The following is a 15,347-nucleotide window of genomic DNA, read 5'->3' as shown; positions in this document are numbered from 1 at the left end:
AGTGTGTATGCCCAGCGGTGGGATTGCTGGGTCATAAGGCAGTTCTATTTCCAGTGTTTTAAGGAATCTCCACACTGTTCTCCATAGTGGCTGTACTAGTTTGCATTCCCACCAACAGTGTAAGAGGGTTCCCTTTTCTCCACACCCTCTCCAGCATTGGACTTTAGATTTATTTTCTTTAAAATAGCCAGAAAAGATAACAGAGGTGATATTAAATATTTGGCAGTGATATAAAAATGTATGGTAATATAAACCTATTAGCTTTTTGTTGTTGTTGTTTACAAAGAACATCAAAAGATTGCAACCTCTTTGGAAAAAGTACATCAACATCATCATTCTCATTTTAGATAATAGAGGAGAAGGCAATGGCACCCCACTCCAGTACTCTTGTCTGGAAAATCCCATGGATGGAGAAGCCTGGTAGGCTGCAGTCCATGGGGTCGCTAGGAGTCCGACACGACTGAGCGACTTCACTTTTACTTTTCACTTTCATGCACTGGAGAAGGAAATGACAACCCACTCCAGTGTTCTTGCCTGGAGAATCCCAGGGACGGGGGAGTCTGGTGGGCTGCCGTCTATGGGGTCACACAGAGTTGGACACGACTGAAGTGACTTAGCAACAGCAGCAGCAGAGGAATAATAGTTAAGCTCACCAGGTGTGTGTCTTAGTGGAATGAGTAGGACATAAATCTGTTTTCTTGATTCCCCACCTGATGTCAACAGCCCAAATCATGCAGGCAAGCACCAGGCTGATGACAACACTGCTCTGGTTGACATTCCACCCACTACCCACCAATCATTAGAAATGGAAAAGGTACTAATGATTCCTGGCTGCTTGCAATGTGTCAGGCTACACAGGTTATTTAGCCAAACAACACATTTTAGTGCTTTAGGAAAATGGACTAGGCCCCAACGAACTATACTTTGTTTGGTGTCAGAAATGCTTAATGCTAACAATTTAATAAGGTTCCACCAAAGAAAAGAGGAAAACTAATCAAGCTTTACTCACTGTGCCTTGACGTAATCACATAAGAAGGTGATAGAGTAAGATTAAGAATCGACTCAGTATCAAGAGTACTGCTATCACTTTCACGGTGGGGCAAGCTGGTATTTCTAGCCTCAGCCTTAGCGTATTTTGGCTCCAGGATTTGCTCTCTGAATCCAGTCATTGCTCTCTCCTCTGTGGCATGCTGTTGGCCATGGGGTCTGAGACTCTGCTGAAAATATCTAAGTTTTTCTCTTCAGAAAAACAAACTTAATGTCAGTCCTGCTTTCCAGGGATATTTTATAAACTAAAGCAACAATGACTTAATTGCTATGAAATGGCCTTTGTTTTTCTTTCTTTACCCCCATGATGGATGAGTTCCCTGGAGTAGCTACTTGCCAAATGGTACCCTAATGTCCTGAAAGAGTTAAAGCAGCTTGTTTATTTGCATAATTTACAACCAGGGAGTAGCTGGGGACTGGGAGAATCTGGTTCAGTAGGCCATTTAGAAATTCATTAAAATTTATTCACTCTTTATGGTTTTTCTGGCTATGACCAGTAGTACCTAAAAACATCAAAAATGTGTTTCTAAAAGTAAAGTAGAAAATAAGGTAAAACCAGTATTCTTACATCTGTAACCGTAAACTCTGAAATCACCCCATTGTTTGTTTTTTTTCCTTAAATACAGAAACTTATTCATATATTCACATTAGGCAGTTAATTGAACAGAATACAGGTTGCTATGGAAACAGTGTGGTATGCCCTAGTACTTATTGAGGAAATGAACACTACTAATTATCACCAAATGTATGATATTTCTGCTTTTGTACTCTATAGTTTTTAATGTACAATCTGTTTAATGAGCAGCAAGTTGTTCACCCAGTGTGCAGAGGATGAATGAAGTCTAAAAATAGATGATTAAATCTTCAGGTGTGAATCTGCCAATTTATTTAAATAAAGCAATAAATATAAAAGACTTGTCTTTCTCCCATATGCTTTAATAAAAATGGGGGGGGTCCTTATTGGAGCCTAAAATCTTAAATATAAGCAGTTAAGAGAATAGGAAGGTGCTGCCAAGAAAAAATAAATCTGATTCTTCCCTCACTTCATTAAAATATTTCACACACCCAACACACTCAAAAAGGTATGTATTGAATTCTTACCAGGTACCAGGAAGGAATGGAGGCCTGGTCTAAAGAAACGTGGTTTTACTCTGTTACAAAGCCAACTCTATTAGGGTCCATTAACGAGTTACAGAAAGCACTAAGAACCTAGAAGAAAAGCAGGTTAAATCCAGCCCAGGAGACTGATGAAAACAGATTTTACCCAATATCCCTGAAGGATGGTGAAACTTCTGGCCTGCTGAGTTGCTCATAGCTGCCAGAAGGAATAACTTGCTCACCTGCAGACATAACCTTGAATTCCACTAGGAAGATGGTACGGACACTGAATCGGGAGACACCACAATGGAGAGCAATGTGCAGTTGATCGCCTGCTCGTCACACTCCTATGTCCCCCTACACGACCACTGGTGACCGCTTCTACTATTGGTGTTATTTATTTCCTGTAGGTCCTTGTTGGTTATCTATTTAAATACAGCAGTGTGTACAAACTAGAAAAGAAGTGAAACTGTCACTGTTTGTAGATGACATGATACTATACACAGAAAATCCTAAAGATGCTACCAGAAAACTAGTGGACCTTGCCAATGAACTCAGTAATGTTGCAGGATGCAAAGTTAATACACAGACATCTGTGGCATTTCTATACACTAACAACAAAAGATCAGAAAGAGAAATAAAAGAAACAATCCCATCTACCATCACATCAAAATAATAAAATACTTAGGAAAAAACATATCTAAGGAGGCAAAAGATCTGTACTCTGAAAATTGTAAGATGCTGATGAAAGAAATCAAAGATGACACAAACAGATGGAAAAAAATATACCATGTTTTTGGATTGGGAGAATCAATATTGTTAAAATGACTAAACTACCCAAGACAAATCCCTATGTTCCAAAGTATTTGAAAGAGAATCTGGCTGCAGCTTTTTCAACTTTGACCCTGGTTAGTTGAATCCTGGAGTTTGCTGTCCAATTTCTGACTGAAATGTTTCTCTCACCTTACTTCCATCATCTCTGGTGCTAAACCTATGGGACCCTCTCCAAGAACTACTTTTGTAACCATTATTGCCATGAGCTGGCCCCAACACAGATTGCTGGATTATGCAATTATGGATATTTTAAGACTACTAAAACCTGGCAAGGAATCATCCGTTATATAGGTAGCTTCTCCCATCTTCTTCCAAGCCTACTTGGCTCCTATTTTCAGCATACCAGGAATTCCCAGAACACCCAAGAAGCAGGTAACAAGCAGAATGTCATTTTAAAGAGAGGAGTGTTTTCAATATACAAAAGTTAATATGGCTTACATATATTTAACCAATAAAGCATATCAAGATAGCAAAATAGGATATTACTTCATAAACAGCTTGGAAAGATTTGTTGGTACCACAGTGAAAAGAATATTTAATGTTTTGGATTTTATTCTAGGGGAAAATTAAAGCAAATGGTATTGCAATAGTCCAAAGCAAGAGATAAAAGGAACCAGAAAAGAATCAAATTTATCCACAGCTTTGCAAATGAAATGCCCAAGCTCCAATCACAATGCATATTAAATAATTGGCACTGGATAAACATTTGTGGATGATCCCATGCTGTCAGGTCAGCTTCAAAATGTCAAACTAAAGGCCACTTATCACAATTCCACTTTAAAAGTCAAGTTATTTTGATTCATAGAGCAAACTCAGAATTTCTATTTCACTTCACTTAGCACATGAAATTTATAATTAAACATTGATCAAGCTGCAAATATTTATTGAATACTTACATCCAAGCCAGCTGGAATCCTATTACTAGACTCGAGAAGAAAGACAGTATTTATGGGCTTGTAAATAAGTCAGCCCTCATTTTTTTTTACAACTTTATTATTTCTATGCTAGGAAAAAATTGTTATTAAGTAGTATAGATATTGATCAACAGCTTATAAAACTGTGCCTTTAGGCAATTTTGAGAACTTCTTTCAATATGATAAAATTATTTTCAACTATATGAGCAATTAAGATTTACTTACTGTGCACATTCAATTCAGTACCCTCAATGTGCTTGAGACAGGGAGGCCCGGTGTGCTGTGATTCATGGGATCGCAAAGAGTCAGACAGGACTGAGCGACTGAATTGAACTGAACTGAACTGAATGTGCTTGAGAATGCCATTAAAAATTTTTTTAATTCTGGAAAATGCAGAAAACATATAGAGTCTGGATTTCTCAAAAGCAACTTGCAAACAAAAAAAACAGCAAATGTATACCATAATTATACTTTAATGACACAAATAATAATTGAAAAAGTGTTTCTCTTTTAACAATTTAAAAATAGTTTCTTTTGTTTCTTCTCTCAGGTTACAAATTTAAACATCTTGTTAGGCAAGAATAGTCTGATGTAATTTTTAACTTCTTATACATGAATTTACTGAGTTTCATTTCTTTCCATTAATTTTATGCAGAACTCGCTTTCAATTATTCATTTTGGCTTGTTCAGTTTATGGAATATTCAGGCCTTTTGTTTCTGAACCTGCCTCTTTTTAAATTCAAATCACTACATATCTGTTCTTACTAGCAATGGTATTGATAGACAATAAAAATCAACGCTTATTAAGAACTTATTATGTGCAAGCATTGCTCAGAACATTTGACATACAGTAAACCACTAAATCATCACAATAATCCTCTAAAGTAGGCAATATTCATATTTCTAATTTACACATGAGGGAAAAGAGGGTAGCTAATTGCCTTGAAGTTTCAAAGCTCCTGAGTGGGGATGTCAGTATTTAAACCCAGGCAGTCTACCTTTAGAATTCACACTTTTAACAACTACACTATTATTGATACTTCATTCCTCCAAAAGTATTTCTTATATGTATTTTTAACCTTAAGCTCTAGAGTGACTATTTACAAAACTACAGAAAATCAAAGCCAAAGGTTGGAAAAATCTCCAATCTGCAATAAGCCACTAAAATATCCCTGAGAATTAAGGATGTCTGCCATTAATACCAGAGAAGGCAATGGCACCCCACTCCAGTACTCTTGGCTGGAAAATCCCACGGACAGAGGAACCTGGCAGGCTTCAGTCCGTGGGGTCGCTAAGAGTCAGGCATGACTGAGCGACTTCACTTTCACTTTTCAGTTTCAAGCATTGGAGAAGGAAATGGCAACCCATTCCAGTGTTCTTGCCTGGAGAATCCCAGGGACGGGGGAGCCTGGTGGGCTGCCGTCTATGGGGTCGCACAGAGTCGGACACGACTGAAGCAACTTAGCAGCAGCAACAGCAGCCATTAATACTAATGCAATATTTGAAAGGACTTAAGGAGGTTAAATCTGATAGATGATGTTGATTTTAACTTTGCAGTAACATGTTAATTTCTCAAATGAACATCCCAAACATTGAGAGCAGTCATAAACTCTGCAGTCATTCTCGGCTCTTCTCTTTCTCTCCCAGCCTACACGCCATCCCTCAGCATATCCCACCAGCTCTGCCTTCAGCAGCCACTTCCCTATTCTGCCTTTTCGCCGGGCTCAGGTCAACCTCTGCATCCACTCTTGTCAGACTACTGAAGAAGACTGCTGAGCACAGAGTGCACCTCTGGAAACACTCATCAGATTGCGTCTCTTTTGCACTCAGGATCTTCCAGGGGCATTTAAGGCGTCTCGGAACAAAAGCCGTTCCACAGGCTAACGTGGAGCTGCCATTCCTGTGGGCCAACTGGCTGGTTCTCCAACTTGGTTTCTACAACTTTCCTCCTGTTCTCTGGTCTCCTTACAGGTGCTCAACATGACCATTATTCTCAGAGCTTTCACTGGTATCTCTGCTTAATTTCTTACATCTCGCATATTCACATGCTGACGTCACCCTTCATTCCGTTTCTACTCAAAATGCCACTTAAGACGATCTTTCCTTGGCCAGCCCCTTTAAAATAACCCTTTGTCATTTTCTGTCTACTCACCCTGTCTTCCTAGTGCTTCCTGCACTCTCTGACCTTACTGATATTCTGCCTTCATTATTATTATGTAAATTCCCTTTAGACATTGCTGTAGGCTTAATTCCTAGAGCAGTGTCTGACCCACAGTGGATGTTGAAAAACATTGGCTGAAAGAAGAGGTGAACTTAGATACAATATTTCTTCTTACAATCATTTCACTAGGACAGCAGTAAATTGAATCTAGTCCTTCATCATCTTATTTTCTTTACGGAGAATGAATCATAAGCTCTTGCCCTGAGTTTCTAACGGATATTTTTATCTACAATTTTCTACTGTAAAATGCTGTTAATAATTTAAAGGTTGAAATATTTATCTTTATATTACTGATAAGAATTATCTTCCTGATCCTCTGCAAGAAAAAATTCAAGGAAAATCCTGGCATTTGAGCATTCTTTAAGACAAGAACAAAAACACAAAGATACCTCCATCTAGAGGACATGCTAGGCCTTAATAATGGTGTGCAGAAGTAAGACAGACTTCCCTGAAGTGTCTCATCCCTTACTATGCTGCCTTTTAGACAGTATCCCCCCAAACTCCCACTGACTGTGTTAGACAATTCACTAAAGGGCTGTCCTACACTTGGGATCAGAAACTCTGCTGTAAAGGTGATCTCTCATAATGTAGGATCTTTCACTCTCCAGATTCCCACCAACTCAACACCACAGGCATCCCCAGGGACCTGATAACAACTAAAAAATGTTCCCAAACATTCCCCACCTCCAGTGAAGAACCTGTAATAGGCTAGAAGCCTTTCAGGTTCACTCTTATTCTTCTGTAATATTCTCCTCCAAGTCTGACTTAATTCCTTATTGGCTTATAATCCAGTGAATATATTATCCTCAGACTAACCTCCTGAAGCCCATCTCTAAACAAGATGCCCCCCACAGCTCTCTGGTTGCATAAGAGACGATGGGTAAAAAGGGCCTTTAATATCTTTAATTTTAATTAATATTTTATTTTTAGTCTTACAGTATTTTATATTCTTATAAAGGAATCAAGCAATTTTATGTAACAAAAGAATACTATGTTTTAATTGGAAAAGAACATACTTATAGTAAGACAAATGTGTTCTGACCTCAAAGCCATCCTATACCGAGATATCTAAGCAGACACTTTGGTGAATCATTTCTTTTCCTGCCCTGATATTTGCCAAGGCACATTCCTGTCAACATAAATTGGTACCCATTACTTTCCATTGTGAGACTGTCCAACATAAAGCTGTATTACAAATATCATACACTGAAAATCACTATGTGTATATAACATTCTCCGGGTACACACACGTACGCACTCTCGTACCTTTCTAGATGACGAAAGAAACGGTACATCCGCATCTAACTCTCAGTACATTTCAGATACCAAATGCATTTTTTAAACTATATAAATTATAGATACACATTATAGATACACACGCATACATATTTAATTCAACTTTATGTTTCATAAATTCTCCACATCAAAATTCATTTAGCAAATGGAACAAAATCACTGTGATTGATAGAACACAATGTGTTGAGGCCAGGAACTAAAACACGAGGACTTTATTGCCTTTCTAAATGTTTTGGAACAAGTACAACCAGCCTATGCATCGTGTTTTCTCAGTGCCTGCCTAATCATTTCTCCTCCAACTTCCGATGAAAAATTCATAAGGGTGAGCATCATGCAGAACACAATGGCCTTGATCAATGTGGTATGGTAGAGAAACACTGAAGACTTGAAATTCAGCACTGTGAGTCTCCTGCTTCCTCTGCTCATTTTCCTCATTTATATACGTAAATAATAATATGGCTCAGGCAAGCATTATGCTAGAAAGATAAGGGAGCCAAAACATTCTTGTTGAAAGAATAAGATGTTAAATTTGAACATGTCCAATAATCCCCCCCAGCATCACTGAAGCTTATACACTGTATTCACTCATATATTATTTCTCAGGTTCTAAGACATGAGTGATGTATTAACGGGCAGGAAAATGTTAACCATGTGATTGTCGGTTGGGGTTGGGGGTTATCTTCTTTTGATAAGACTTTCTGAGCTCAAAGGTGACATGCAACGGAGCTTTGTGGTTCAAAGAGAGAGTTCAATGATGGTTGTATTAGCTTCTAATTACTTCCTTAGGGTTTAAACAAAGTGATGGATTTTTAAAATTTATTTATTTATTTGTGGGCGCGTGGGTACTGTGCTGGGTCTTCCCTGCTGCGTAGGCTCTTCTCTAGTTGCAGTAAGCAGGGGCTACTCTCTGGCTGTGGTACAAGGCTTCTCACTGCGGTGGCTTAATTGGTTGTGGTTCCCAGGCTCTCGAGCACAGGAGCAACAGCTGTGGTCCAGGGGCTTAGTTGCTCTACGGCATGTGGAACCTTCCTGGACCAGGGATGGAACCTGAGTCCCACGCACTGGCAGGAGGGCGCCTCACCACAGAGCCGCCAGGGAAGCCGCAAAGTGATGATCTGTTTCAGAACCTACAGCATTTCATTCCTCACATGTCCTAGGTTGCTGGGCGCTTTGTTGGGTAGTGTGCCAGTGACTATAGTTCCACTATGAAAATAAGGCCCAAAAGTCGTAGGAAGGCTTCCTAACTACCATCCCCTCTGGTTTCACGGTGATTGACCCATAGAATGCAGGGAGAATAGTTTTATAAATGACAAACTTGTAAATGGCAAACAATCGTTTGCTTATCACTTTCAGTACATCTCACAGACTTTCAGAATGGACTCACACACATCAAAAATCCAATCCTTCTTCAAGAATAACTTACTAAAAAATAAAAACTTGAGCCACTTGTTTCACCCCTCCATCAGTTTCTCCAAATTTCCACCACTCGTGCTGCCACACCAACGCCAGTTTCTAGCTTTTGTCATGATGTCATCTAAGTGTATCAACTCTTTGATTCAAGTGTCTTACGACTTGATTTTTGTAAGTTTTAAGCTTTTAACTGTTCACTCAATTCATTCATATAAATGCCAAAATATCTTCTTTCTGTACTCTTTCAGCAGCCATTTGGCCTCTTTTTCATAAAACAAATGTTCAAAATCAGACATGTTATTCTGAAGATTGGGCGCAAGCACAGGTAAGTGGTGTGTGAATGGATTCCATTAGGAAGCCTACTTTTTTGTCTCAGCAACACCTGCCAACGTCATCATGAGTAGCAAAACTGACATATTTACCAGGTGACTTCTATATGAAGTAGCATGTCATAAGAAGTTTCCATCATCTATTATCTTCAAAAAACCCATTACCAAGATTAGAAAGATGAGGTTCAGGCAGATAAGTTAGTTGCCTAGGATTTCATAGGTAGCAAAGTCAGGCACAGGAGGAGGGGAAGGCTGAATTTCAGGTATGAGACTAGCAACATCGCTAGTTTTTCTAAAAATGACACTTATTTTTATGATTTGGTCTAAAAGGTAGTCTCCAAATTAAAAGCATCCTTAATTTTACAATGAACAAAATGTGTCTATTTGGGCAGTGGAAATAAACTCAGAATCATCTTTCATATCATTTTAATAAACCCTTTACCCAAAAGGTGTATAAACATTTGAAAATTTCCAAATCTGGGGTGGGTTTGCGTGTGTGTGCATGAGAGAGACAGAGAGAGAAAAAAAGAAACAGAGAGACCTTCCAAATTTGCGATCTGTCTGTCTTAAAAAACGCTTCCACTCCAAAGTCATTCTGAGGATGGAGTGCCTTCCTGTGTTTATTTTTTTTTTTTAATACGCATGAAGAAAAATGGTGACTTAAAAACGTGATTCACATGTGACAACTCTACTGACTCATTTTTCTTTCTCACAAGTTCCCTGTGATAGCAAAAGCATTCATTCCTTCAATAGTGCAGACACAATTAATTCCATACATCATGTGTGAGTCCGACTGACAGGACACACCATCTGCAGTGACCACGAAAGGCCTGCTTAGAAGGCTAAGTAATGCAGCCTTCAGAGCTCAAGACAAGAAAACATGCTAAGATTCACAGCTACACTTTTAACACACGCATTTTCCTTACCTTACTAATAAAGAAAGTTGTCAAAGTAAGAGGAAATCATCAAAGGCAACTGGCCGGGTCAGAACAAAGGACCAGGAGAAAAGACTGAACCCAGCCCGATTTCTGGATCTGTCTGATGTGGTTTATGGTCTTAGTCAGCAGAAGCTTATGAAATCTAAAAAATATTATTGATGGGCACACATTCCTTTTAAACATTTCAGGAAGCTTTGTGGCTTTTGACAATATTCATAAACTTAAGTAGGGATAAAGAAGCAGCTTTATATTCCACAGAAGCACGGAAGAACGTGGCTGGCAGTGATCATTATGTTATGCCAACAGAATAAACCACTTCTTCAAAACATGGAGATGGAAAATTCTTTCATGAAGGAAATGTATTGTGTTAAAAGCAAAAGAGGATATACTAAATACTAAATTGAATACTAAAAGCATTTGATACACTACTAACCTGACTTATGAAAATATATTTTCAATGATTATTACAAGATACTCATTTTTTGAGCAAATCTCTTGAGCCATCCTTTACACTCTTAGATTTCAAAGCTACACTTTTTGGTTACACAACACAAAGCTTATCCTGACAATGAAACTAAAAGAAACATAAGCTCCTTGGATACCAGGAGCAAACTCTACCAGGCTACTGGCAATCAATTTAGACGTTGCATGCTTTCAATTCTTGATTTGTAGATGAGGGCAAAAAATATTTATTGCCTTATCATTCTTCCTCTCATCCTTACTTCACCTTCATTGAGTCATTATTAGATCAAATAGTAAATCTTACAAATACTAAGATAAAAGTAATACTCAAGGATTACAACTATTTTTTTATTAAGGGGGAGTCTCTTCAAGCTCTTTTATTAATATTATGAGATATAAATAGGTTAAAACACATTATAACAGTTATGAAGTGAATTCAGTTCAATAGTTTATCACTGCCTAACACTTCAGTTTTATGAATGTTTTCCATTTATTTCCTCCATCTTAAATTAAAAATACTAAATGACTATTGGTAAAATGAATTAAAAGAATCATTTTTAAATATAGTATCGAATGTAGATGAACAAATAAAAGGTGTATTCCATTTTGTAGGCTTCCTTGGTGGCTCAGATAGTAAAGAACCTGTCTGCAATGTTGGAGATCCAGGTTCAATCTCTCGGTGGGGAAGACTCCCTGGAGAAGGGAACGGCTACCCACTCTAATACTTTTGCTTGGAGAATTTCATGGACACAAGCAAGCTATAGTCCATGGGGTTGCAAAGAGTCAGACATGACTACAACTAACACTTTCACTTTCCATTTTAAATACACCCAAAGAAATGATGAGCACGTCCATTTTAAAAGTGCCCGACTATCAAGAGGTTTAAAATCATTTCAAATAAAGACTACATTTGTTAATTATTGCTCAGTATAACAAATTATCCCCTAACCTAGTGGCTTAAAACAATAAACATTATTTTTTGGTTTACGCAGGTCATGACTTTGGCGGCGGTTTAGTTGTGTGGCTCCAGTCCATCTTTCATGATGTTCAGTCAATACAGTGGCAGAGTTTGCAGTCATCTGAAAGCTTGACTGTGGCTGGAGGACTCATCTCCTAGACAGCTTACTCACATAGACTTGAAGGGTCTCCTTGGTTCATCATGTATGTCTCCACAAAACTGAGCCAAGACGGCTATGTCTTCAGGAGATGGCTGCTAGCTTTCGCCCAGGACAAGGGATCCAAAAGAGCAAGATGGAAGTTGCAATGGGTTTTATGATCTAGTCTTGGGTCTCAGTCTCTGACAGCAGCATCCTTTTACACAAGTCAGCCCTACTACAAGTGGGATGGAACCCAAGGGCATGAATACAAGGGAGTAAGGATCACTGGGGAACATTTGGAAGTTGGCTACTACAATCACCTATCTTGTAAAATGGTCAAAAATAAAGAACTGTGTGATCTACTCTAGAAGAGTCAACAGTCATTCATCCAAAACATTTCCAGTAGGTGTGATACTCAATGAGAAAAACTGTGAATTGCGTCCAAGATAAAGTCATAGAAGGTGCCCTCAGGAAACTCACAAGAATGGGCAAGATAAATGATTATTCAAGAATCATGCTATCAAAAAAAAAAAAAAAAGAATCATGCAAATACTAAAATGGATTCTAATACATTCTTCTTGAATTATTCAAAAAATCACTAAACCAGTGAAGAGTTAAAATAATTAGTAATTTAAGTCCATTGGCAGAAGCTTAGGATCATAAAATGTAAAAAAATAAAAATAAAGAAGACATACTGAGCTTTTCTGCAGAACATCATCCAACCTTCACAGGTAATAAGAGGTCTCCGAAAAGGAGGTGTATGACAGCATAGGGTCTACTTTAATATATGTTTGTGTTTATATTAGAAATAACAGGCTTTGAAGTCAGGAGAACCTTGTTTCCCTGCCCAGTTCTGATATTTACTGGGTCAATTTAGGCAAGCAACAATACTTCTGACAGCAGTTTCCCAATCTTGAAAATTGTCCTACCTACACCACTGGTTATTATGTGGGTTCCAGAGACCTGTACATGTGTCAGAAACAGCACCAGGTCTTACATATGTTAGGAAGGGGTGTGATATTTGTTTTTGAATATTATATTTGTATCACCAGGGCAGCTGACCGTTCATCAAGAATTGCCCAAGGATGATTAGATGCCTATTCTCACACAAATAGAATAGCTAACATGGAAATGAAGGACAGGAAAAAAAATCTGGTAAATAATACTTGCCCTTTGACATTATTTGTAAAGAAGCAAAAGGAAATAGGAAATAGCCAGGCTTTCCTGAGTCTGTGATAAGAAGGAATTCTAAAATTAGGTAGGATTATCATATAGCAATGATATCGTTTTCAAGGAAAATATTAGGTTTTCACTGAGAGTCAATACTTCATTAAAATGGATTAAAAATACTCCACGAAAATTCTAACAGCAAAATACACTTTTATAAGGTATAGAGAGTTGTGACCTAAGAAATACAGGTTGAAAGTAAATGTTACATATTAAAATATTTAAATAATGCATTTGTTTCTGTATCACAGATTATACATTTTTTAAAAGGTAATACTTCTGCTGGAATGCCCTACCCTCTTCTTTACCACACGTCCTTTTGGGTGACCTAGTCCTACAGGGCTCAGCTATATGAGAAAGATTTTTGAGGTTACTAGCACCCCTCCACTCAAGATGAGGCATTGCTCTCCTGACGAGAACAGCATCCTCAGTCATAATGTTGATGCGGATAGTGGTAACATCCACCTCAACTAACATTCTTTAAGCACTTACTATGCACCAATCCAGAGAAGGCAATGGCACCCCACTCCAGTACTCTTGCCTGGAGAATCCCATGGACGGAGGAGCCTGGTGGGCTGCAGTCCATGGGGTCGCTAAGAGTCGGACACGACTGAGCGACTTTGCTTTCACCTTTCAGTTTCATGCATTGGAGAAAGAAATGGTAACCCACTCCAGTGTTCTTGCCTGGAGAATCCCAGGGACGGGGGAGCCTGGTGGCTGCCGTCTATGGGGTCACACAGAGTTGGACACGACTGAAGTGACTTAGCATAGCATAGCATATGCACCAATCACTGCATTAAATGCTTTATACATGGTTTTGTTTAACCTTATGAACAAGTGTGTAAAAACAGGCAGTATTGTAACTATTATTTTGATATGGATTCACTCCTAAAGGAAATCAATCAACCCTGAATATTCATTGGAAGGACTGATGCTGTAGATGAAACTCTAGTTCTTGGCCACCCGACGTGAAGAGCTGGCTCACTAGAAAAGACCCTGATGCTGGGAAAGACTGAAGGCAAAAGGAGAAGGGGACAAAGAATTAAATGGTTAGATAGCATCACCAACTCAATGAACATGAATTTGAGCAAACTCTGGGAGATAGTGGAGGACAGAGCCTGGCGTGCTGCAGTCCATGGGATCGCAAAGAGTCGGACTCGACTTAGTGACTGAATAGCAACACAACTATCATTTTACATATGATGAAACTGAGGTACTCACTGGTTAAGATCACACAGCCGGAAATGCTGGAACCAGTCTTTGAACTCAGGCAGTCTGACCCTAGGAAACAGCCTCTTAACTGCTGAGTGAATACCGCCTCATCTGATTTATTTTAAAATACTCATTATGTAGGACAGTGCCTGGTCCATGTAGGTGCTCAATTTCATTTTTTAAAATATAAATAAGTGATTTAAAAATATAATAGTGATAAATGGAGGAGCCTGGTAGGCTACAGTCCATGGGATCGCTAAGAGTCGGACACGACTCAGCGACTTCACTTTGACTTTTCACTTTCATGCTTTGGAGAAGGAAATGGCAACCCACTCCAGTGTTCTTGCCTGGAGAATCCCAGGGACGGGGGAACCTGGTGGGCTGCCGTCTATGGGGTCGCACAGAGTCGGACACGACTGAAGTGACTTAGCATAGTGATAAATATTTTAAATATTAATTAAAATTTTATTCTATTACGGTCAGACCAAGGACAAAAGGTTACTGGAAAATACAGAATTCTTCCCAAGTGGCTGAGTGGGAAAAGATCATCTTGTCGATGCAGGGCACACCAGAGGTGAGGGTCCAATCCCTGGGTCAGGAAGGTCCCCTGGAGTAGGAAATGGTAACCCACTGCAGTATTCTTGCCTGAAAAATTATAAGGACAGCAGAGTCTGGCGGTCTACAGTGCATGGGGTCACAAAGAATTGGAAAGTGTGCAGCTGAACACGCAAACACACAGAGCCACAATAAAGGGAGGCACTGGCATTATAAAGGCTATATGTTTAAGAGGCATCCCCATGCAGACGTCCTTTCCCTGCAGATCAGCAGTTCTCAATCAGGGAGGATTTTGCCCTCGGGGAGCGTGGGGGGGGCCACTGGCTGAAGACAGTTTTGGTTGTCACAACTGAGCGGGTAGTGCTCCTGCCATCTAGTGGTTAGAAGCCAGCGATGCTGCAAAACAGCCTAACCCAGTGGAAAACCACCCCCCACAGCAAAGCCTGGCCTGGCTTCAACCCTCAGCAGCGCTATAGAGCTAGTCTTGAATGTACATTCCCTTCCAAACTCTAATATGCTGATTAATATTTAAGGAATCTCCACTAACCTCCAAATCCCATAATGTCCTAATAATATTCTAAGTAGCAGTAACAAAAAATAATAAAAGCAAACCCACAATTTCAAAGGACAAGAGAGAGAGGCCAATGCTTTGGAAAATAATGACTTCTGGGAAGATGAACACTGACGTCCAAGAATCCTAGAACATC

The 15,347-nt window shown here is 39.1% G+C and overlaps 1 protein-coding gene across 1 annotated transcript in view; it reads right to left on the bottom strand.

Annotated features, from left to right (window-relative positions):
• The window catches only part of NAV3 (neuron navigator 3), a 902,555-nt gene that overhangs the window by 558,128 nt on the left and 329,080 nt on the right, over window positions 1–15,347 (bottom strand). The gene's annotated exons all lie outside the window — the stretch shown is intronic.

This window comes from Bos grunniens, chromosome 5 (genome assembly GCF_055505025.1).
Source record: "Bos grunniens cultivar Pamir isolate PY7600 chromosome 5, Bosgru_T2T1.0, whole genome shotgun sequence".
NCBI lineage: Eukaryota > Metazoa > Chordata > Mammalia > Artiodactyla > Bovidae > Bos > Bos grunniens.
The sequence above is the reverse complement of the archived record's forward strand: the minus strand, read 5'-3'. Positions and strand labels throughout refer to the sequence as shown.